Source organism: Macrobrachium rosenbergii, chromosome 52, assembly GCF_040412425.1.
Source record: "Macrobrachium rosenbergii isolate ZJJX-2024 chromosome 52, ASM4041242v1, whole genome shotgun sequence".
NCBI classification, from domain to species: domain Eukaryota; kingdom Metazoa; phylum Arthropoda; class Malacostraca; order Decapoda; family Palaemonidae; genus Macrobrachium; species Macrobrachium rosenbergii.
Genome location: NC_089792.1, coordinates 33,984,083 through 34,007,406, shown reverse-complemented (window position 1 = coordinate 34,007,406; position 23,324 = coordinate 33,984,083).

The window sequence follows — 23,324 nt, the reverse complement described above, 5'->3', positions numbered from 1 at the left end:
GTAACTCATTTTTCTGGTTCTGAACCCCCAGAGGAAAGAATTACTCAAGTTACAATTGCTTAAGCAATCATTAACAACTGGACAACCTAAGCCTAGGTCATTCTGGATAGCTAGAAAATGCTTGAGTCTCTCCTGTTTTGCAGGAGCTCAGTGAGGTGCGCTCTACTATTCAGCAGAAAAGACCCAAATCCCGAGCTACAGCTTTAACATTTGGGAGAAAAATGGAAAGAAGTCCTCTTTTGCCCGGTCTAGGGGTTCAGTCACCAAATTACCTCATGTTATGCCTCAAAATTTGGAGAGGAAAAGTAACTGAAATCAGTTAATTGTCCCTTTCATAAATAAACTGAATTGCAAGTGAGATCCTTCATAAAGAATTAAAAATGGTTGTACAGTTATTTGTAAGTCTGATATAGTATTAGGTGCCAGCTGGTTTTGAACACACAGCATATAAAAAAATTATTGTATTTTATACATGTTTCTGTTGGCTAAGTCGCTTGTATGAATGCCTTGTATATTTTGGATAGTTTCTTTATGAACTCTGTATATTTCTGTCTATTGTATAATCTTGGTTATCAGTATTGATTATAACATAGTTTTGTCAAAAATAAGGCTTCTACATTTGACCCTGGGGAGTGTGAAGAACCAACAAACACTGTTAAAATGGAACTGGTGAGGGGGAATGTAGTGACTCACAAATTTTTGTAAAGAATTTTCAGGAGTTTTTTGTTTTTTGTATTTTTTTATTTTTGTTGCTAATGTGTCACTATTTCCTTTCACTACTAACTGTTATTTGTTTCTTCCCCACAGATGTAGAAGCCTGCCATTCAGGTAAGCTTCTTAATGGTGAGCTTCGTAAGTGATTTTCCTAATTAACTGCTTGACCGAGAGCTTCCCAAGAGTAACCAATAACCTTTAAACGTAGAACGTATGAGAACAAAATGAAATTTTTATGATAAAATAACGTTTCACTTATACTTACCCGGTAGTTACATATAGCTGTCGTCTTTGACGTCACGGCAGTATTCAAATTTCGCGCTAGCGCTATCGTTACAAAGGTGATCCTCTACCCCGCCCTCTATCGGGTATCGGGAACCGTCCCAAGAACACGTCATAAGTTTTGCCCAACTGCCCAGGTGAGGGAGGAGGAGGGAGGTTATGATTATGTAACTACCGGGTAAGTATAAGTGAAACGTTATTTTATCATAAAAATTTCATTTTCACTTATACAACTTACCCGGTAGTTACATATAGCTGATTGGCACCTTGAGGAGGTGGGGCACTGGCAGCTAATAAAATTCTTGGAATTATCTACTTGCAACAAGTTAGACATAGGTTCCTTACCTTTAAAGGTAGCTGACTCAGTGGTTACTGCCTCTGTAGTCTGCTGGCCTTTATATTGTGCCGAGAGGATATAAAGGGATCCGTGTGTCGGACACAATAAAAACAGTACCTGCCGAGAGAACATGGCTGCGTGCGGACAAGTCTGATGCCCTTGATCAGGCGCAGTACAACGAACAACAAAACGAGGGATCACCTAACATTACCATAAAACCAATACCAAAGATTAAAAACTGGAAGATACTAACACATCATGTATCTCCAGGCAACCTTCAAAAACAACAACCCCAACACCAAGGTGAAAATGTTAGTTAAGGAGCGGACTCCTTTTCACCCCCCCCAACACCGTGTCAGTCGCAATAAAGGGCCCCAGCGTACTGCACTCTTCGAAAACAGTTTGCACGTCCACTAAATAATGCGATGCAAACACTGACTTGCATCTCAAAAGGTGGACTTAACCAAGTCCTTCACAGATAAGTTTCTGCTAAAGGCTACAGAAGTCGAAACCGCTCTAATCTCGTGCGCTTTTACCTTAAGAATACTCATCTCCGAGTCAGCACACTGCTCATGAGCTTCTTTTATCAGGCTTCTCAAAAAGAAAGAAAGGGCATTCTTAGAGAGAGGCCTAGAAGGATCTCTAACCGAGCACCAGAGGTGGTCATTGGGACCTCTGAGCTTCTTCGTTCTCTGAACGTAGAACTTGAGAGCTCTCACAGGGCAGAGGTACCTTTCGGGTTCTTCGGGACCGACCAATTGGGAAAGGTCCTTAATTTCGAACTCTCTTGGCCAAGGTCTAGACGGGTCTTCGTTCTTGGCTAAGAAACCAAGAGTAGACATACATACTGCCTTCCCCTTAGCAAAGCCTACTCTTTTGTCAATCGCATGTAGCTCACTTACTCTCCTGGCCGTAGCCAGAGCTACCAAAAAGCGTCTTTTTCGTGAGATCCTTCAAGGAGATGTTCGCCATCGGTTCAAAGGACTGAGACCGTAACCATCTCAGCACTACGTCAAGATTCCAAGCCACTGGTCTCTTCTGGTCTCTCTTTGACGTATTAAATGATCTAATCAGATCTGAAAGGTCTTGACTCAAAGACACTTCAAGACCCCTATGTCGAAAAAGAGAAGCTAACATGGCTCTATACCCTTTAATGGTAGGTACAGCAAGCTTTTTCTCTCTGTGGAGGAACAAGAGAAAATCGGCCATCTGGGCTATAGACGTCGAAGAAGAAGACATGCCTTCTCTTCGACACCAGGACCTAAACTGTGTCCACTTTGCCTGGTAAACATTGTCAGAGGATTCTCTTCTTGGCTTCGCGATAGCTTCCGAAGCCTCTCTTGAAAAGCCTCTCTTTCTGATGAGTCTCCTGACAGTCTGCAGGTGACAAGATGAAGAGCGGACAAGTTTTGGTGGAACCTCTGAAAGTGCGGCTGTCTGAGTAAATCTGGTCTCTCTGGCAGAAGTCTCGGAAAGTCTGACAGTAGGTTTAGAAGGTCCGGGAACCACTCACTGGACGGCCAGAATGGAGCCACCAGAGTCATCCTTATGTTTCGATGGCTTGAGAACTTCGAGATGACTTGCCGCAGGATCTTGAACGGGGGAAAGGCATACAGGTCCAGGTCCGACCAGTCCATGAACATTGCATCCACGAAAACCGCTTTGTTGTCTGGAACTGGAGAGCAGTAAAGGGGCAGCCGAGTCGTTTTGTCGGTTGCAAAGAGATCTATGAGCGGACGTCCCCATATCTTCCAAAGCTCCTCGCAAACTAGGGGATGTAAAGTCCACTCGTTGGATAGGACCTGGTTCTTTCTGCTGAGAAGGTCCGCTGCTACATTTTTCTCCCCTTGAATGAATCTCGTTACTAGTCTGGTCCCGATCTCCTCCGTCCAAACTAGTAGCTCCCTCGAGGTCTCGTAGAGGGACCACGAGTGAGTGCCCCCGTTTCCGAATGTATGCCAGAGCGGTAGTGTTGTCCGCCTGGACCAAGACGCATTTGCCTTCCACTTCTTTTTGAAAGGCTAACAGGGCTAAGTGAACCGCTTTTAGTTCCTTTCGATTGATATGCCAGTTTCTCTCTTCTCTTTGCCACTGGCCCGAAACTTCTTTTGTCCCCATAGTCGCTCCCCAGCCCTTGTCCGAGGCGTCGGAAAAAAGAGTTAGGTCTGGGTTCGGAAGCTGAAGAGGAAGTCCTTGTGACAGCCTTCCTTCTGACCTCCACCAACGGAGGCACTCCTTTATCTTTTCCGAAATGGCGAATGTGAAGGAGTCCGGGAACTGTTTCCTGGGCCACTTCTCTTGCAGGTAAAACTGCAGTGGTCTCAGGTTCAAAGCGCCCCAGTTTTACAAACTTCTCCACTGAAGTTAAGGTTCCCACGAGGCTCATCCATTCGTTCGGAACAAATCTTCCTCTGCAGAAAGTCGTCGATCTTCTGCAGGCATGAGGCTATCCGTTGGTTGGACAGAAAAGCCTGAAAAGTCTGAGAGTCCAGACTCACTCCCAAATACACAATCTGCTGACTGGGAGTAAGGCAAGACTTCTTCTCGTTGATAATGAGGCCTAGAGACTTCGTTAATTGAAGAGTCTTTGATAGGTCCTCCAAACAGCTCTCCCTCGAAGCAGCTTTGAGCAGCCAATCGTCGAGGTACATGGAAACTCGAATTCCTTCCAGGTGAAGATGTCTGGCTACTGACAACAGGATCCTTGTGAAAACTTGCGGGGCTGTCGACAGACCGAAGCAGAGGAACGGAACTGATAAACCTGTCCTCGAAGACGAACCTCAGGAACTTCCTTGAAGCTGGGTGTATCGGGACGTGAAAATAAGCGTCTTGGAGGCCTATCGAAACCATCCAATCCCCTGATGTAAAGACGCCAAGACCGACTGAGTTGTCTCCATGGAGAATTTTGTCTTCTGAACGAAGACATTCAACGCACTCACGTCCAGGACGGGTCTCCATCCCCCTGATGCTTTCGTAACCAGGAACAGACGATTGTAGAAACCTGGAGATAGAGGGGCATGAAGCAGTTCTATCGCTTCCTTCTCCAGCATGGCTCGGACTTCTGAGCGAAGGGCGTCTAGTTTCATGGAGTTGTGCGAGCACGCCTGTAAAGAAACTGGAGCCTCCACTAAAGGAGGTTTGGAAAGGAAGGGGATGGCATATCCTTCTTTTAAAACTTGGATCGTCCAAGGGTCTGCCGAGATCTGTTGCCACTCTTGCCAGAACCTTTGCAGTCTGGCTCCTACAGCTGAATGGAGGACAAAAGGTTCATTTCTTCTCTGGGGCCGTCGAGGTTCTAGGCGTGGCTTTGCCTTTTCCTCTGGCCCTGCCAAAAACACGTCTAGAGGGTCTTCCTTTATACTGTCCATACGAGAAAGCGGGGGACGAAACACCGCGCACAGAAGCGGTAGAAAGCACAGGTCTCTTCGCTTTCTTGGCAGACTGCGACAAAAGATCCTGGGTTGACTTCTGGGCTAACGCCTGGGAAATTGCAGCAACCAACTCTTGCGGAAACAGATGAGCCTTGTTTAAAGGAGAAAACAAGAGAGCCGACTTCTGGCTTGAAGAAACACCTTTTGCTAGGAAGGAGCACCAAAGTTGCCTCTTTTTGAGAACCCGTCGTAAATAAAGAGGCCAGTTCTACTGCACCGTCGCAGATGCCCCTATCCATGCAATCCACTACTCCTACCACATCATCCAAGAGCTCGGAAGGAAGATTAAAATCCTTAATCTTCCTGGCTAAGGCCGCAATCGCCCAGTCCAGGAAGCTCACTATTTCAAGAGTCCGAAATACGCTCTTGAAAACTTGATCCAGTTCGGAGGACGAAAAGAAGACCTTCGCAGAATTAAGTGCGGTCCTCCTACTGGCATCCATGAGACTGGAGAAGTCCCCCTGTGCGGAGGCAGCCACACCCAGGGAAAACATTTCCCCAGTCTCATACCAACTCCGGTTACGGAAGGAACGACGAGGAGGGGGAAGACAGAAGACATTCTTTCCAATTTCCCTCTTCTCGGCCAGCCAAGCATCCATCTTCTTAAGGCCTTTCTTCGCCGAAACGGACAGGACAAGTTTGGTAAAGTCCGAAGAAGAAACAGAAGCCTTGTCCCTCTTGTACTGGGACCCAGGAGACGGAGGAGCCGCAGGCGAGAACGAATCAGGGAAGTTCTCAATAAAGAACTTCAAGAGCTTCTTGTAGGAAGAGAGTTGCGGAGACTTCTCCTTACACTGCTCCTCTAAGCCCGAGAGGAGTTCGTCAGAAATTGGGGATAAGTCCAGCTGGACAACATCTTCATCCAAGTCTCCTTGAACTGAAACTTGAGTTACACGAGCGGGGGCTGGAAGGCTCGTGACATATTCTTGCTGTGTCACCGAAAGAGTTTGAGCCTGTTGAGGAGCCATCGGAGGCGCCAAAGGAGGCGCAGTTGATACAGCAACCGAAGGTGGCGCCAAAGGCGGAGCCGTCGGTACCACAACGACAGGAGGCGCCAATGAAGGCGCAAGCGGCGCGCTACCGAGCGGCAGACAGAGTAGTCGAGGCGGGCGCGCTGGTATCACAGGAGGCGCCAAAGGAGGCGCAATCGGCACAGCAGCCAAAGGTGGCGCCAACGGAGGCGCAGCGGCAGCGCTACCGGGCGACAGAACGAGGAGTTGAGGTGGCGCCGCTGGCATCGTGAGGAGGAGCCAAAGAAGAGACTTGATTTTTAGACAAAAGTTGTAAAATCGAGTCCAAACGGGCGTTAATTCCGTCAATCACAAGCTGTTGAGGTTCATCGAATGCTGGAGCAGGCGCCACAGGAACAGGAGTCACAGGAGTAGCTGGCGCCAAAGGAGCAGGCCTCTCAGATGTAATCGTCTGATAGGGAGGATCCGCCGAAAACAAATGAGACGAGTCCGACGAAGAAAGCCTCTCCGGTTCTGCCCAAAAGCTACAGGAAGGGGAAGGATCCTCCAGAAGAGCCTTCTTCTTAGGAATCTTCAATGGTGAAAGCAGACGAGACCTCTTCAAAGGTCTAGAAGCGCCGCGAAAACGCCAACCTCTAGGCGGGAGGAACTCCAACTGGATCCACTCGACACTCTCCGCTCCTCACCTTTTCGGTGGTGAGGGCCAGCAGCCTGGGAAGCGGCAACAGGACTGCTTGAGGGGGCAACTACTCGGGAGCAGGTCCCACTCACCTCCTTTCGGCTTTCGGCATGCCTTCTCCCTGGAACCTGGGAGCCTGACAGGGCCTAGACCTGGGAGCGTGAATGGGCCGAGAAGCTACCTCCTCCACAACACTTACACAAGGCACAACACTTGCATTATCACTGCGGTCTACTAACCGCTGCAAATTGTCCCCCATTTTCTGCATGGAAGACAAACGCATTAAGGACTGACACGGTATCAGGATTGGGAGAAACGGTGTCCGGGGTAGGTAAAACTACAGGAACTACAGGGGGAGCAGGGATAATAGGGTTTACGAAAACCTCTTGACTACCTCCTGACCTCGAAGACCTAGAAGAGGCCTTCCTAATCCTATCTCTTTCTAGCTTCTTCATGTACTTCCCCAAAGCACTCCAGTCAGACAAAATTAGAAGTTCACACTCGTTACAAGTCAAATCAGCAGAACATTTTTGCCCTGCATGAAAAGCATGAAGTGTGCGGATCTAAACTAAGCTTAACAAGCCTGGTTTGCAGCCTTTGCTGCAAAACCGGATACCACTAGAACCAGAATCAGACATAATAGTCTAACTAATAATACTCTCAAGCAATAACTAGCGCCAGCAAAAACAACAAACCGAGTACTTCACTAAAAAGGAATTAGAAGTTCGAATTGTTGAGAAATACTACCAGCAGCAGAACCGTATTACACGGTTCGGCACGGCAAAAACTAATGGCGTGTTCTTGGGACGGTTCCCGATACCCGATAGAGGGCGGGGGTAGAGGGATCACCTTTTGTAACGATAGCGCTAGCGCGAAATTTGAATACTGCCGTGACGTCAAAGACGACAGCTATATGTAACTACCGGGTAAGTTGTATAAGTGAAATTAATGGTGCCCGAAACACTGTTCCATAATAAAGTGAATGAACCTTTAGACAAACTTTAGAAATGTTTGTCTTACAATGAGATGCTTGTGAACAGACATTTTAGTGAAGATTGTAGCAATGACTGAATTAATTCCATTGTTATATTTTGTACCCCTGGCATTCAACTTTGGAAGTTTCGTCCGGGGAACACATTTCAGTCAATAACGATTAAAGTAAAACATTTTTTGAAATAGCAAGTTTGTAGTGCCACAACATTATCTATTTTGATTGAGTTTATCAAATATTCTAGATAAATGCTCACTAACTTTTGTCTTTTGTATACTGTAATAAAGAACTTTCTTTTACAGAAGGATTTTGTAAGAGGTGTCAAAGAAACGAGCAGGTAAAAGTTACTGCTACTTTATTACAGATCCAGGCAGTTTATATAGCAGCCGACTGGCGCCGGACCGCAGAAGACAATGATATTGACTGTGACCTGAGGTCAAAACAATTAACAATAATATGCAGTGAACGAGTACAATTTACAATACAAAACATACAGAATTTCGATATGGATACAGTCTTGATGCCTGTGAATGAAGAAACATACGATACATAATGTGTGACATTTGTACAAATACGTATAAAGTTAAAATGGTAGAAAATGCGTGACCTGGCACGTTTTAGGCGTGACTAATTGAGTGTGAAGAAAATGGGAAGTCACCAAAGAAAACTTGCTCAGCGGAGACTTAATTAATGACGCCTTCGAAAACACTTCGCTGGCATCGATGTGGTGACTTTACAATTTCACTGGCATAATAATCTGCCCCTATATTAAAATAAGTTTCTTTTAGAGAAAATACATTTCTTTTCCACTTTAAAAATACATTTCTTTTCCACTTTAATATTCATGGCATAACTACCACAATAGCAAAACACGTTTTACCCGAGATTAATGCAATTCTCTCAACCAGGACCGAACATCCCGAATCAACCCAGAATATCGGGTTTTTTCAAGCTGGTGCCCAGCATGCTGAAAAAGTTATGAGGATGCAGTGATCTAGGCAACAGCACTCCATGGCATCCCCGTTACAGCAGCCACCCATAGCAGAGGTGACTACAAACCTTTGAGAATCCTAGCCAGTAGGATTCTTCATCCACGACGCCATATCAGGACGACAGATGTTGATAGACACGGGGGCTATGCAGTCAGTATTTCCGCCGTCGGGGGAGGACTGCGACCTCACTTCCAGCACCGCAGCTGCACTAGTGGCTGCAAATGAAAGCACCATCCGCTGCTACAGAACTCAGACCTGCAGAATATCCATCCTGGGCCATATATATGAATGGCCCTTCGTCATCGTGGATGTCAAGCTTCCCTTACTAGGCACCGATTTCCTCACACAACACAGACTGCTGGTAGACGTCGGCTGAAAACGCCTGCTGGATACCGGAACCTGCAGCTCCCGACCGCTCTCTGCCGGACATGGAATGCCCGCCGTATGCTCCATCTCATTGAACAAATACAGCGCCCTCCTGCATGAATTCCCAGATGTCTTCAAGCCAGAACTGCGTCAGGTGCCAGGTACCCAGACAGGCCCGCCGACACATGCCAAGTTCCGCCACCTGCCACCCAAGAAACTCCAGGATGCTAAATGAGCATTCGCTAAGTTGGAAAGGATGGGTATCTGCAAAAAGGCATTGAGTCCATGGGCATCCCCCCTCCACATGGTGAAGAAACCAGACGGTTCCTGGAGGCCCTGTGGGGACTATCGTCGGCTGAACCTAGTGACAACACCGGACCACTATCCCCTGCCAAACATGCAGGACCTAACAGGAGCTCTGCACAGGGCCAAGATATTCACAAAAATGGATTTGCTCAAGTCCTATTTTCAGGTGCCAGTACATCCCAACGACATTCCGAAGACAGCCATCATCACGCCGTTTGGGACATACACCTTCTCCTACTCCACCTTCGGCCTCAGGAACACTGGGGCCACATTCTAACGCCTGATGGACAGCATCTATGGGGCCCTACCTTTTTGCGTCTGCTCCATGGATGACATCCTGATCTTCTCCAGGTCCCCAAAGGAGCACCTGGGTCACGTCCGAGCTGTGCTGAAACGCCTTCAGGAGAACGGATTGGTCGTCAGATTTGAAAAATGTACCTTCGGAGTGGAGAAGGTAGACTTCCTGGGACACGAGGTCTCTCCGACAGGTGTCTGCCCCATGATTTCCAAGGTGGACACAGTGAAAGATTTTCCAACACCAAAAACAATCAAGTTCCTGCAGGAGTTCCTCAGCATGGTCAACTACTACCGACAATTCATGCCGGACATGGCCCGCATCATGTACCCCCTAACCAGAGTGCTGAAGGGGAAGCCAAAAGCACTGACTTGGGAAGTCCCGCAGTAAAAGGCGTTTGAACAGACGAAGGCAGCCCCCGCCAAAGCCACCATCTTAACATATCAAGACCCCCACCGCTACCCTGAGACTTACCACCGACGTCAGCAACATTGCTTGCGGAGCCGTGCTGGAGCAGATAATAGACGGTTTTCCCCCTGTCAGCTTGCATTTTTTAGCCGCAAGTTAAAGCCGCCGGAGACCCGCTACAGTGCACTCCACAGGGAACTGCTGGCAATCTACCAAGCCGTGCGGTACTTCAAGTACCGCCCTGGATGGCAGCCCATTCACCATCCTGACAGACCACAAGCTGTTGGTCCATGTGTTCATGAAGGCGGGAGACGCATGGTCAGCAAGACAGCAACGGCACCTGACTGCTATCACCGAATTCGGATGCGCCATCAGTTATGTCCCCGGTAAGAAGAACCCGTTAGCCGACGCCCTATCAAGGATTGAAATAAATTCAGTCCACCTGGGCGTAGACTACGAAGACCTGGCAAAGGAACAGGCCGCAGACCCAGAAACAGCAGCTTACTGCATGGCACTTACCGCACTGAAGTGGGAAGACATGCCAATAAGTGAATCCAGATCGACACCTCTCTGCGACACCAGCACAGGCCGCCCACGCCCCCAGATACCTGCGTCACGAAGAAAGCAGGTGTTCGACATCATCCACGGGCTGTCCCATCCATCAGGACGAACAACAACGTGCCTGATGACAGAGATATTCGTGTGGCACGGGATCAGGAAGGACGTACGAGAATGGGCGAAGAACTGCATACTGTGCCAGACAAGTAAGATCACCCGGCACAAGCATTGGAGACTTCCCTCAACCATGACGGCATTTTGGGCACATCCACGTAGATGTCGTAGGAACTCTGCAGGAATCAGGGGACTCCAGATACCTCCCGACAGTCATAGACCATTCCACAAGATGGCCGGAAGCAACCCCAATGGTAGAAGCATCAACAAGCACCTCTGCGGAAGCCCTACTATCAAGTTGGATAAGCTGTTTCGGTGTGCCTGACAATATAACTACAGACAGGGGCCCGGCATTCTTGTCAGAACTCTGGGCATGCCTGATGGGGACAACACTCCATGGTACAACAGCATACAACCCTGCGGCCAACAGTATGGTGGAAAGGACCTACTGTCCATTTAAAGCAGCTCTGATGGCACGTTGTACTGACGAGAATTAGAAGGCGCAGCTGCCCTGGTTCCTGCTGGGTCTCCGCACTGCACCAAGGGCAAATGGCGAGGAATCTCCCACAGAAAAAGTCTACAGCGAAGCATTGGCCATACCTGGAGAATTCTTCCCCACGGAGCTGGACGACCCGGATACACCCCTTCCAAGACTAAGAGAAATTGCAAAGAAGTTTGCGCCCTGCCGGATGACTTTTGTGGACAGGACCCACAACTTCAGCCCAGAAGGCCTGAAAACCTGTACACGTCTTTATGAGGAACGACACCCACCGCCCACCCTTGACCAGACCATACAGAGGACCATACTGAGTCGTCATAAAACATCCAAGGCCTACCTTGTCAACATCCATGGGTGGGAAGACTGGATATCTATCGACAGATTAAAGCCAGCCTTCCTAATGGACAGCGGAACCCAGGAGGAAACCAGCAGACGTCTCAGAATTCCTCCACAAAACAAGACCTCGGATGAAGAGAACGGCATCCTGAAACGAGGTCGAGGACGTCCCAAGGGCCGTACTAAGGATGTCATCTACCCGGCAAACCTGACGGATGACTCAGCAGTGGAAACCGCCCCACAACCACAGATATCAAGAACTCAGGGTCGGCTCCTGCTCCCAAGAAGATACTGTGATTAACATTCAACAGATCTTCCAACCATTATTTCATAATAATTGTGTTGGGGGGGGGGGGAGCACTTGTAAAGATGTCTTCTTTACCCATTAATACGATCATGTATCACATCTATCAACGCAGCAAGAATCCCATGTATATATTTGTATGTAGAATTTCCTGGCCTTTTTGCCAATATATATTTTATCACTGTATGTACATTATGTCTCTTGTTATTGTTATTTGACTGACTGTTAACAAACACAAATTGCTCTCACTCAGCGTGCAGGTCACGGAGACCTGGGGTCGGGCACCAAGTTTCCGTCCGCACACTGCTATGTATACCTTATGCCCAGGTAATAAATCAATCAGTACCCCGTTCTGTCTTCTTTGACCTCACACCCCAGATATTGTTATCCTGTCCATCGGAGGATATGACATTGATGTAAGTAATGACGATCCAGAATTGGTGAATAAGGTAAAAAACAAGATTTCAGGGCTAGCAAAGAGATTGGAAAGTATTTATTATAACTGTAATGTTTTAAAATCACTGAAAAGAAACCGAGAAATAACTTTTATTTTCAGTCAGTTTGTAGAAAGAGACTGCCAGTGATATTGTGCATTTTCAATGTGATACTTTATATATAAGACGCTGGTGAGTCACTTTCGCTTTCAGTCAGGATTGGTAAATGCCAGGTTGTGCTCACGCCAACCCAGAAATTAGGTTAAGTTAGGCTAGGCGAATGTTGGTTGACGCATTTCCACTTCGTAAATTGTTTATTTTTTCTTTCTTTGTAAATTGTAAGGTAATGGAGAGGAAATATTAATATAGAATTATTATTTTTTGAAGTTTATGGTAAGTTTTGAGACACTTAAGTGAAATTTAATTTGAAATAAAACCCTGTTGTACACTGCATATATGTATGTGTAGTCAAGGGCACATATATATAATATAACCAGTAGTGATCTACCAATGATTTGAAGAGGTGGCCAACTTTTAAATATTATATTTGCTAATGCAGTATATAAATATTTTTTGGAGGTGGCAGTTTGTACACTCTTTTAGTATTAAGAACTTGTATATTTGCTGCTGGTAAATTGTAGGCTGTCTGACCTGGAAGAATTAAATAGGAGACGGGCGGGGGGTTTTAAGTCTGTGATAACTAACTGGTCAAAAAAGGTTGAATCCACTATTGATGCAGGTGATATCAATAGTATTTCTTCATTGACAGACTCCTTGAAGGAATATTTGCTGAAAATCCCGGAACTGAATAATGAAATATTGGATCTAACGGATCCTGGAGGACAACCTGACCAAATTATGAATCAAGCTAAATATAGCCCCAAGGTAGGCACTGAAATTCATAGACTAAATCCTCCATCGCAAGTCTTCTAGCTGTAAGGGGTGAACCTAGGGCACTGATATTGCCTGTTAAAGCTAGTGTAAAGTTACATAAATTAGACCTCAAACATTTCGATGGCGATGTATCGGAATGGAATTCATTTTAGGAACTTAATGAAGTATCAGTACGCCAACATACTGATTTTGAGAAAATACAAAAGTTTTCTTATTTAAAGGGCCTATTGGAAGGTGAGGCCCTGGAACTGATATCTGGTTTTAAATTAGAAGGTGATAAATATTTACAAGCAGTGAACTTGTCAAAAGAGACCTATGGCAGAAAAGATGAAATTAAGTTGTGTTTAGTTAGGAAACTCTTCCAAAGTGAGACTTCCAAGGCAGATGCAGAATCGCTACAAGGTTTTAGAGAGCAATTCGAATGCTGCATAAGATCATTGGAGAGCAAACAGCTGAAAGTGAGTGAATTGTATACCATCTTGCTCCTCACCAAATTACCTAGTAGTGTAAGTGAAATAATAAAAAGAAAGTATAGAGAAGATTGGCTTAAATTTGACACTTTTAAAAAAATCTTGAAGAAGTTACATTAACAACAGTATCTACTTTCGAAGTAGAACAATGGCAATCTGTGAGACAAAAAAAAAAAAAAAAAAAAAAAAAACATTGGTAAGGCCTAAAGAAAATACAAACAAAGCCAAGGTAAACCAGGTTAGAGGATGTGCACTTTGCAGAGGCAACCACATATGGACACACTGTAAATCTTATGTAACCAGAGGAGGAAAGATTGAACGAGTCAGAACTCTGGGTTTGTGTCCAATAAACACTTCAGTTCTGACTGTGACAGGCAAGGTTGTAACAATGGCTGCACTGTTAAACATCATAGTGCTATATGCAACTGAAACCAACCAAATAACTAAGGTAGGTGGGGTACAAGTTGGAACACTCTTTGACGAATACCAGACAGGGAAATACGATGACTGGGGAAGTCGATCTTACCTACAGCCACAACAACCCTACAGTGTAAAAGAGGTCGCATTGTGCGAAAGAGAGGATTGTTGGATACCTGTGCCGAGAGATCATTTATAAAGAAATCCCCTCTTGAGGGACTCCACTATAAAAGCAAGGGAGTTGAAAACATATCATTGAAAGGTTACTTAACTTCTACACCAGTTAAGGAATATGAAATGGTGAACATCGCTGTATGGATTGTATAGCGGTAGATGAGCAACCAGAATATACAAAGAAATTCGACGTTAAGAACAACTTAAGGTCGTTGTGTAGAGGGAAAATCAGCTCGACTGATAAAGATTTTTATCTACCTGTAGAGAAGCAATAGCCTGTAGAATTGTTAATGGGGGTTGACAATGTGTACAACATTTTACATCCACGGTTTAGGAAATTTAAAAATTTAGTATTGCTACAACCATATTTGGTTACGTGGTAACCGGAACATGTAGCTCTCCTCCCACCAAGGAGACTCATGTTTCCAGTTTAAAACTGGCAGTGGAAACTGACGACAAAATTATGGCTGAAGGGGCTACTCATTTAAAGGATCCAAGGGAAGATCTTGAAACTTTATGGAGTTTAGATCATTTAAGTGTTGACTGCAGTGAAATAATGGAACAGGAACAAAAATTATTGGTGAACTTTGAGAGCACTATAACTTATTCTGAAATTGACAAACAGTATGTTGTGGCATTGCCTTGGAAAGGCAATAGAAGGAGATTAACTTCAACTTTGGGTTGGCTTTGAATAGATTAAACAGTGTGTCAAGTTTCAGAAGGACACTCAGTATCTAGAACACTACCAGAAAATCCTGAAGGATCAGGAGAATAGGAGATTCATAAAGAGAGTGGAATATTTTAAAACAGAGGAAGACTGTCATGGTGTTAAAGAGGACAGAGCAACAACCCCTATTAGGATAGCATTTGACTTTTCGGTCATACAGGGGAAAAGTGGGTTACGCTTGAACGATTGTTTGTGGACGGGACCACACATAACAGCTGACCTACTCAAAGTTCTACTGCAGTTTTAGGACAAAGATATACCTGCAGAATTTGTGGAAGCAACAACTGGATTGGGATGAACAACTCCCAGACCCATTACAGAACCAATGGGTTGAGTCATCCGAAGACTTGGAAAATTGTCTTGATATTTCCTTTACTAGGAATACTAGCCTACAAAATGGGGGCTCCTTACACATATTCTGCAATGTCAGTGAGTTAGCACACGGTTGTGCAGCTTATAGAGTTAAGAACAAAATCTTTTATTTAATGATGGCAAAGGCAAGAGTAGTGCCCATTAAAGAATTAACTGTTCCATAACTTGAGTTGATGGCATTGTTGCTAGCAGCAAGAATGACCAAATTTATTAAAGAATCCTTTGAGAAAAATGAGTTTGTTATAGAACTCTTCATTTGGTTGGACAGTAAAGTTGCCCTAAGTTGGCTAGTATCAAAAAGTGTTCTCCCTGTATTTGTGAAAAATAGAGTACTGTACAGGGAATAAACTCTTAATTCCAGAGGAGGTCTTGTCCTATGTGTCTACAGATGATAATCCCAGTGACTGGTTGACACATGGGAAGAGGCCAGAAATGATCTTGGATAGTTCTTTCTGGTGGGGGGACCCCCTTGGTTAAAAAATTCCTCTTGGCCAATAGATAGGTCATGGGTTGGTGCTCGATAACCAGAGGCATACGTGTTGAGTTAGTTGATAACCAGTCCTGTGACTCGTTCTTCATGAGTTTTAGAAAATTCTGCAAAAGAAGAGGTTTCCCAGCACTCATGTTGAGTGACACCATCACCACATTTGTAGCGGCATCAGAATACCTTAAGACCATGTCGGAGAATCCCAGGGTAAAGGAACATCTATTAGATATGAAATGTAACTGGAAGTTCATTCCAGCAAGAGCACCGTGGTTTGGTGTTATATGGGAAAGGCTGATAGGACTTCCTAAGACATGTCTAAAAAAGATCATAGGCCAAGCATTACTCAGTTTTGAGGAACTGACCTGTGTGCTGGTGGAGTTGGAAGGAATTATCAATGACAGACCAGTAAGTTACATGCCCAGGGATTTGAATCAACTGGAAATTTTAACCCCTAACCACTTGATCCTTGGAAGAAAGCTTAAATCCTTCCCAAGAGTAGTAGTAAATTGGGAAGCGATCTCTGGTGACCCTACCTATGGACGGAGAGAGTTCACCGAGAAAAGATTCCTGTATGTATCCAAGTTGTGCAATGACTTGTGGAAAAGATGGGAGAGGGAGTATTTAACAATGTTGAGAGAGACCCATCGAGTAGGAATGGTGCATGGTTCTTGGCCCAGGATAGGGGAAGTAGTCCTCATTCACGATGAGGGGCCAAGTAGTAAGTGGAAGTTGGGCCAAGTCATTGAGTTACACATGGGGCGAGACAAGGTCCCAAGAGTGGCCACTCTAAGAACGGCCCATAGCCAACTCATGAGACCTGTAATTAAGTTATACCCCTTAGAGCTGTGGCAGGAGATGTGGGAAATTAATTCTGCGACAGAAGACGTTCAGTCAAGCACCCGCACGAGCAGGACTGCTCAAATAGCTGCAGAAGCCAGAAAGGCATTGATAAGCACAGGACTATTGTAAATAATGTAGGTATAAGTTTTTCTTGCAGGGAAGTATGTCGAAACTTCGACAAGAGAGATTGTAATTTTCTGCAAGTTGTGGTACGGTTTTATGTACAGTATTCTCTTTAAATTTACGTAAAATGGAAATGCGTATTATGAAGAAGGGTACTATGTTTTGTTGTGTTTGTATTTAGTAATGAAAAGCGTTGTTATGGCTGTTTCATGTATTAATTGTAGGTGTATGCGTAATAGTGCTTAACTACCGGCATTGGTTGTGTGTCCAGTGGTTAGTTGAATGTTTGGTGTTGGCCAAAGACGAACGTAAAGGCAGCCTCATCACAGCCTTGGTGCAATGTAGTTCTAACTAGTAGGGACTCAAGAAAAGGGAATGCAGCCATAGTTGTCGGTGCCTCCAAGCCCACTTAAGAATTGCTTTTCATCTTAAGAGTTCAGTTAGGGAAATACCTTTATGAGATATGCATATCTAAATGTAAGGAGAATTTCTTGATATGTGCTTCGGATGAGGGTTGCGAAGTGGAGATTGTGCTCATGCCAATCTCATTCTAATTCAAGCTAGGACTATTAAATGCACCATTTGAAATAACAGTAAGTTTATATTGTTTTATGTCTTAGATCAATATACACAATGCAATGCAGTGATTTAATTGCAATTTGGAATAGCAGATGAGTGAAGTAACCTAGGTGTCGTAGTATAAGACTTAGGCTGCAGTTAGGTCAGTATGTTTCAAATCGTTTTGGCCAGTGATTCTTAAACTGGGGGGCGCGACCCCCTAGGGGGGCGCCAGAAGCTTCCAAGGGGGGAACAAGCAGAGTTGCCAGATGGTGCCAATAATTTTTTAAATTTGTGATGTTACTTACAAAACTGCCAAAAACATTATCACTACTTCCATATATTTTCTAATCATTATCTCAAAACATGCCAAAAATTCAAAATATAAGTCAATTTTAATTTTAAATCTTGTTTATGAATTGTCTTTTATTGTTATGATAAGTATAATAGCATACAAATAGACAACATATTGTTTATAGATTATAGTTGGCAAAAATTTCAGGGGTGGGGGGCATGGGGTCTATACATAATGCAGAGGGGGGCAAGCCAAAAAAGTTTAAGAACCACTGGTTTAGGCTATACAATAACACTTACGATTTGAAATGCTCTACTTATTCTGAATGAGTCAGAATAGTGGTCTTCCATCAGACAGTGTATCTTAGCTAAATAATCTATATACTCTTCCAAGTTTCCCCCGTTATCAAATGGAAGGTAACAGCCGATGATATGGAAATGCTGAGAATCAATTTTTACCTCAATGCAAATTAACCCATCATCATTCGCTGCAATGCGGGAAATATGCCAGCTAGATTTTTTCTGAAAAGAAAAGCCACCTACCAAAAGGTCTCCCAAGCAACAGCTCTTGTATAGTCAACAGGTGATAGCCCATAAAACGAGAAATTCTTATCTATAGATCCTATAAGATCCTGTTGTTGCACAGCCAGCCATGTCTCTTGTAAACAAACTATTGTATATCTGAAATTTCACACAGCTTCCTTACACAGTGAACATTTGGCTTTATAGGTCGACAATTAAATGAAGAAATTCTCATGATTGTCTCCTGAAAAAGTTTTATATAAACCATAAGGTCTAAAAATTCATTACAGAAAAACAAACATACTTGAATATTTGGTAGATCTAAGCCGGCTGTCCGCAGTGAGCTAGGCTATGGCAGTTGACGTTTTTCTATAGAACTTTATCTGCTGAACAAGAATTTAAAGTAATATTTTGGCATCAAATGTAATTAAGCTGTAAATTACCTTAGAACTGTAGCCGATGGTAAAGGGGACCCCGTTGGGAATCGGGGCTTTGGAGCGTGGTAAAACACTTTCGAGAAATCTAACAGTAAGGGGGACCCGTTGGGAATTTGGGGGTTTTTGGTAGGGTAAATAACTTGGGAAAAGGTTTGGGTACCTTATTGTTGTATTTCCTGTTATACATGTCATTTGGAACACGAAAAACAAAAAGTGTAAAAAGAAGGGCGAACAAATGGATAGCGGGAGCCGTTCCAAAGGCACTTTTCATTCATTACTAGTACTGCTGATTCTAAGCCTTACCACGCATGCGCTAGCTTTTGTTTCACGAATCAGCAGCTGCCAGTTTTCTGCGCTTAGCGAGAGCTGCAAGAGACTGGCAACTGACGTTTTCCTGTTATTTTATTTGCTGAACAAGAATTTACAGTAATTACCTCTTGCCAGAACATACAAGCTTGCCAGAAATCTTTAAAAATGCAGATAAGGCGCGCATTCTGCCACGGCGACCTATAAAGGCCACCAAAGTTGAAAGCAGAAATGGTAATGTTTTTATTTCCCGTTTATGAAAGCTTCGAATGGTGTGCAGTGGAGCTAGACTATGGCAATTGACGTTTTTCTATGTTATTTTACTTGCTTTACAAGAGTTTAAGGTAAAATTTTGCCGGTTGGCTGCTGCTAAACTGCAATTTATCCTTGAGCTGTGTGCGACTCACTGGTACAGACGTGCAGTTTTCAAGGGTCAATTACATTTTAGTTACAGCCGACCGCCAAAATATTATTTCAAATTCTTGTTCAGCAGGTAAAATAACATAGGAAAATGTCAATTGCCATAGGCTACCTCACCGCTGACGGCCGGCTTAGAATTACAATATTTAAGTTAATCGTACCATCTCTTCACAATTCTCAGGTTTATACAAATTAGGAATCCTCTCCCTGAGCATTCCCCTAATTATTGCCTTGAAAGACTTATCATTAGGATGGCGTTGGATCTGCTGCTGACACTTCCACTCAGCTGCCCCCTCCCTTAACTACTGCAATCTCTTCCAAGTGAGCTCTCAAGGCCTCTGCATCTATGTCAGGAAACAGTTTTGAAACAAAAGTACCCACATCCCACACCTGATGGGCAGCCGTTGATCCCTCTCCAGATCTCGTTCCAATAATGGCAGATCGCCGTCGTCTTGGCTGAAACTTGTAGTCTCCACTGAGTGAGTCTTCTGTGATCTGTGATGAGCGACCCCTTTTCTTTCAATTCTGCTCCTATAGGAGCGGGTCACGCAAAAATCAGCCATATCGAACCAGCCAAGCCTTTCTATGTAAATTTATACCTGTTGCTAATTTATTTTGTATCTGTCTCTTTTGTACATGTATCAGAATGTTGTCATGTCGGTCATTGTCCATTTTTCTTTGCACAAGAATTGTATTTATGCACTGTAATATTGTCAAGTGTAACTGACCTCAGGTCACTGAGGTTCCATTGTATCCCTTTGTGTGACATCAGTCCGCCGCTATATAAACGGGTTGCGTCTCCAATAAAGTAGCAGTAACTTTCTCCTGCTCATTTCTTTTGCACCTCTTAAAGTGGTGACCCCGGAGTGGTTCCCAGAGCCATTAGCGGACTCAGACGGCGACCTAGTCTTGGCTCCATGAACTACCCCACACCCCTAGCAGACTAAATACGGCGCTGTAACCAGCATACGGGTGTGCCGACTCTTGTCGGCAAATCACCAGCGTCATTAGCAGACCCACACGGGGTGCTCTCAAGCGCGTATTGACGCGAGTACCACACTTCAATAAAGAGGGCAAAGAGTGAGCACGATGCGGACATTCCCTCCCACGTACAGTTAACCGCAAACTTTGCAGACTCAGATATCTACCTACTGCACATCCCACCCGCGCCCTCCCCCGCGCCAAGAATCACGCGCTCCTCCAAGCCGCTACCCGCGCGCTGCCCATCCCGCTGGAATAAATTAAAGCCGCCCTCGCCATAAAATTGCCACCCTTCGTGCATGGCAACCCATCATCATGGTTATACAGGGTCGAGGGACAGTTCAGACTGGTGGGACTCATTGACGAGGTACTACAAGCCGACGCCGTCATCAACGCCCTGCCGGAGGTCTACGGAAAGCTCGTCCCGTGGGTGTCTGCCGCACGCCCCGTCACCTACCAGAATCTAAAAGCCTCCCTCGTCGAGACCTGCTCCCTGCCGATCTCCGAGAGGGCCGCCCGCGCCCTCGACCTCGTCACCAGCCAGCAGCATGACCAGAACATCCTGGAGACTTGGGGCGTGATCCAGGACCTCCTCACCCTGCCAGACACGAACGGCACCGATAGGCGGTCAGAGATCAGCCTATCAAGGGAAATCCCCCTCCGCCAGCTCCTCCCGGAGGTCCAAACTCAGATCCTCAACCCCTACACCATGCCGCTCGAGGACCTTATTAAGACGGTGCAGCGGCTAACAGACTCCGCAAGGGCAGCGAAGTGGTTATCCATGCCCGCAAACCCCATCAATACCCTCCAGCCAGAGGATAGTGCACAGCAGGAGGACATCAATGCCGTCACCAGAAGGTGGTCACCGTACCACTACAAGAAGAACCCACAGGGCCCTTGCTACTACCACCAGCGGTACGGCAAGGATGCCCAGAACTGCCAACCCCCATGCTCCTTGGCCCATCCAAAAAACGGGGGAGGCGGCGGCCAACAGAACAGGCTGCCATGGCAGCAGAGGAACCCAGGAGCCCACAGCAATTAGGTTTCTACGTCTGTGACACCATCTCCGGCAGGATGATGTTGGTCAACACTGGAGCCCTTTGATCAATGTTTCCACCATCCAGAGAGGACGGCAAGCGCCCACCGGACCCAGCTGCCTTCCTGACAGCTGCCAACGGGTCCTCCATCCTCTCCTACGGCACCAGGCTCCTGTCGATCTCCATCCTTGGCCGGAGATATTCACGGAACTTCGTCGTTGTGGACGTAAGGACCCCACTACTGGGCACAGATTTCCTCGCCCACTTCGGGCTGGCAGTCGACGTTGTTTGCAAGCGTCTCCTAGACACTGACTCCTGCCAGTCCCTCCCCCTGGCACCAGGACCCAGTGTGCCTACCATCTGCTCCGTCACCCAACAGCAGTACGCCCAGCTGCTGAAGGAGTTCCCCGAGGTGTTCAAGCCCAAGCTGCGCCAGGTACCCAGAACCCCGGCAAAGCATGGAATCTACCACCACATCAAGTCCATGCAAAGTTCCGGAGGCTTCCCCCTCGGCGCCTTCAGGAGGCCAAGGACGCCTTCGCCCAGATGGGTATATGCAAGAAGGCCTCCAGCCCGTGGGCCTCACCCCTCCACATGGTGCAGAACCTGGATGGCTCCTGGAGACCCTGCGGCGACTACAGGCGACTCAACCTCGCAACTGAACCTGATCATTACCCATCGCCAAACATGCAAGATCTCACGGCCTCCTTTCACAGAGCCAAAATATTCTCTAAATTAGATTTTTTAAAATCGTACTTCCAGATACCAGTTGCTCCAGAGGATATCCCAAAAACCACCATCATCGCCGCTTAGGAATGGCCTAGCCAGACCCTGGAGGCCCCCAAAGAAGAAGAAGGGGCAGAAGAAATCCACTTGGCAATTCAGAGCCATAAGCTCTCCCCGGCACTTGTGCCTGTTGGCAGAGTGCCGCTTCCATCTCAGAGGGACCCTGGCACCTGCCCAGAGGAGGTAGCCTGTGTGACCGCTGATCCAGTAGTACTAACAATTAACCATGTAGGCCTTTTTACCACTAGCCCTTTCCTAGCTAACCTCCTTCCAACCCACTCCAGACTCAAACTGATACATTACTTAATCGTACATTGTGATTTACCCTTCAGGTTATTCATGTTTCCATTTGTTGCGTGTTAGTCATAAAGCGTTGTGCCAATCATTATTCATTGCGTGCCATTCGTTAGTGCCAGAGTCATAGGATAGTAGGTTAGGTTAGGTTAGGTGTTTACCATGTGCATTTGCTTAGGCATAGATTTCTCCTGTCGTCAGAGACAGTTAGCAGAAGTGTCTATACCCTTAGTTAGGTTAGGCCCATTGTATATGTGAAGTTAGCCAATTCAGAACCCCTCTTAGCAGTTAGGTAGGCCCCTTTAGCTGTTGCAGTGCCAAAACACACCTCATGTAGGGACGCTAGCTAACTAGTCAGGATGAATAGCTAACTTAGCCAAGACCTTCACGCCCGAAAGGGTGTGAATGCCTTTTTAAAGGGGGGACCTGTCAAGAATTTACATTCCTCCCTCCTAGTTAGCTGCCATCTAGCTACTTTCTAGTGACAATCCATCATCTAAGTTAACTTATAATTGAGCCAATATGGTGGAACCAAGCTGTTTTCCACTTATATGGACCCAGGACGCATGCCATCGTAGCCATAAGGAAATGCCTGGGCCTACTACACAATAGATCTCCCTCCTTCAACCCCCCTGCTACCAGCACACACCTAGATTTCCCCCCTTCTGGGGGTAATGTTTTCAAAGTAGGCTCAGGGAGGAAATAGACGTTAGGCCGTAAACCACTCGGGGGGGGGGGACTTGCACCTTAAACCTTAGGCTCATTATCCTTAAGACCTCTATTCCTTTGATCTTTTTACTGGCAAGGAATTCACTTTCAGGTAAAGCATATTACTCCGACGCCACCGCTCGAGAAAGAAAACAGATCAGACTCTGTGCAGCTACCTGTCTGGCCACATCTCTGTCTCAGGTGGTGGCTCAACTTCACGATCGTACGCCTGAGACATGGTATTTTGGAGCTCAAATATTTGTCTGAAATAGGAGCCATCTTATCCCGTCCAGTTTGCAAATCTATTCCCCACTAGTTCTGACTGCCATCCAAATTTCGCAACCATTCCTGGTCGCAGCCTGATTGCAAGACTCCGTTGCTGGCCCCCACAGAAATCATCTTAACTGATTGACTGCCATTACCCTGGAATTCACCCCTTCCAATGTACTGTTGTCTGTGA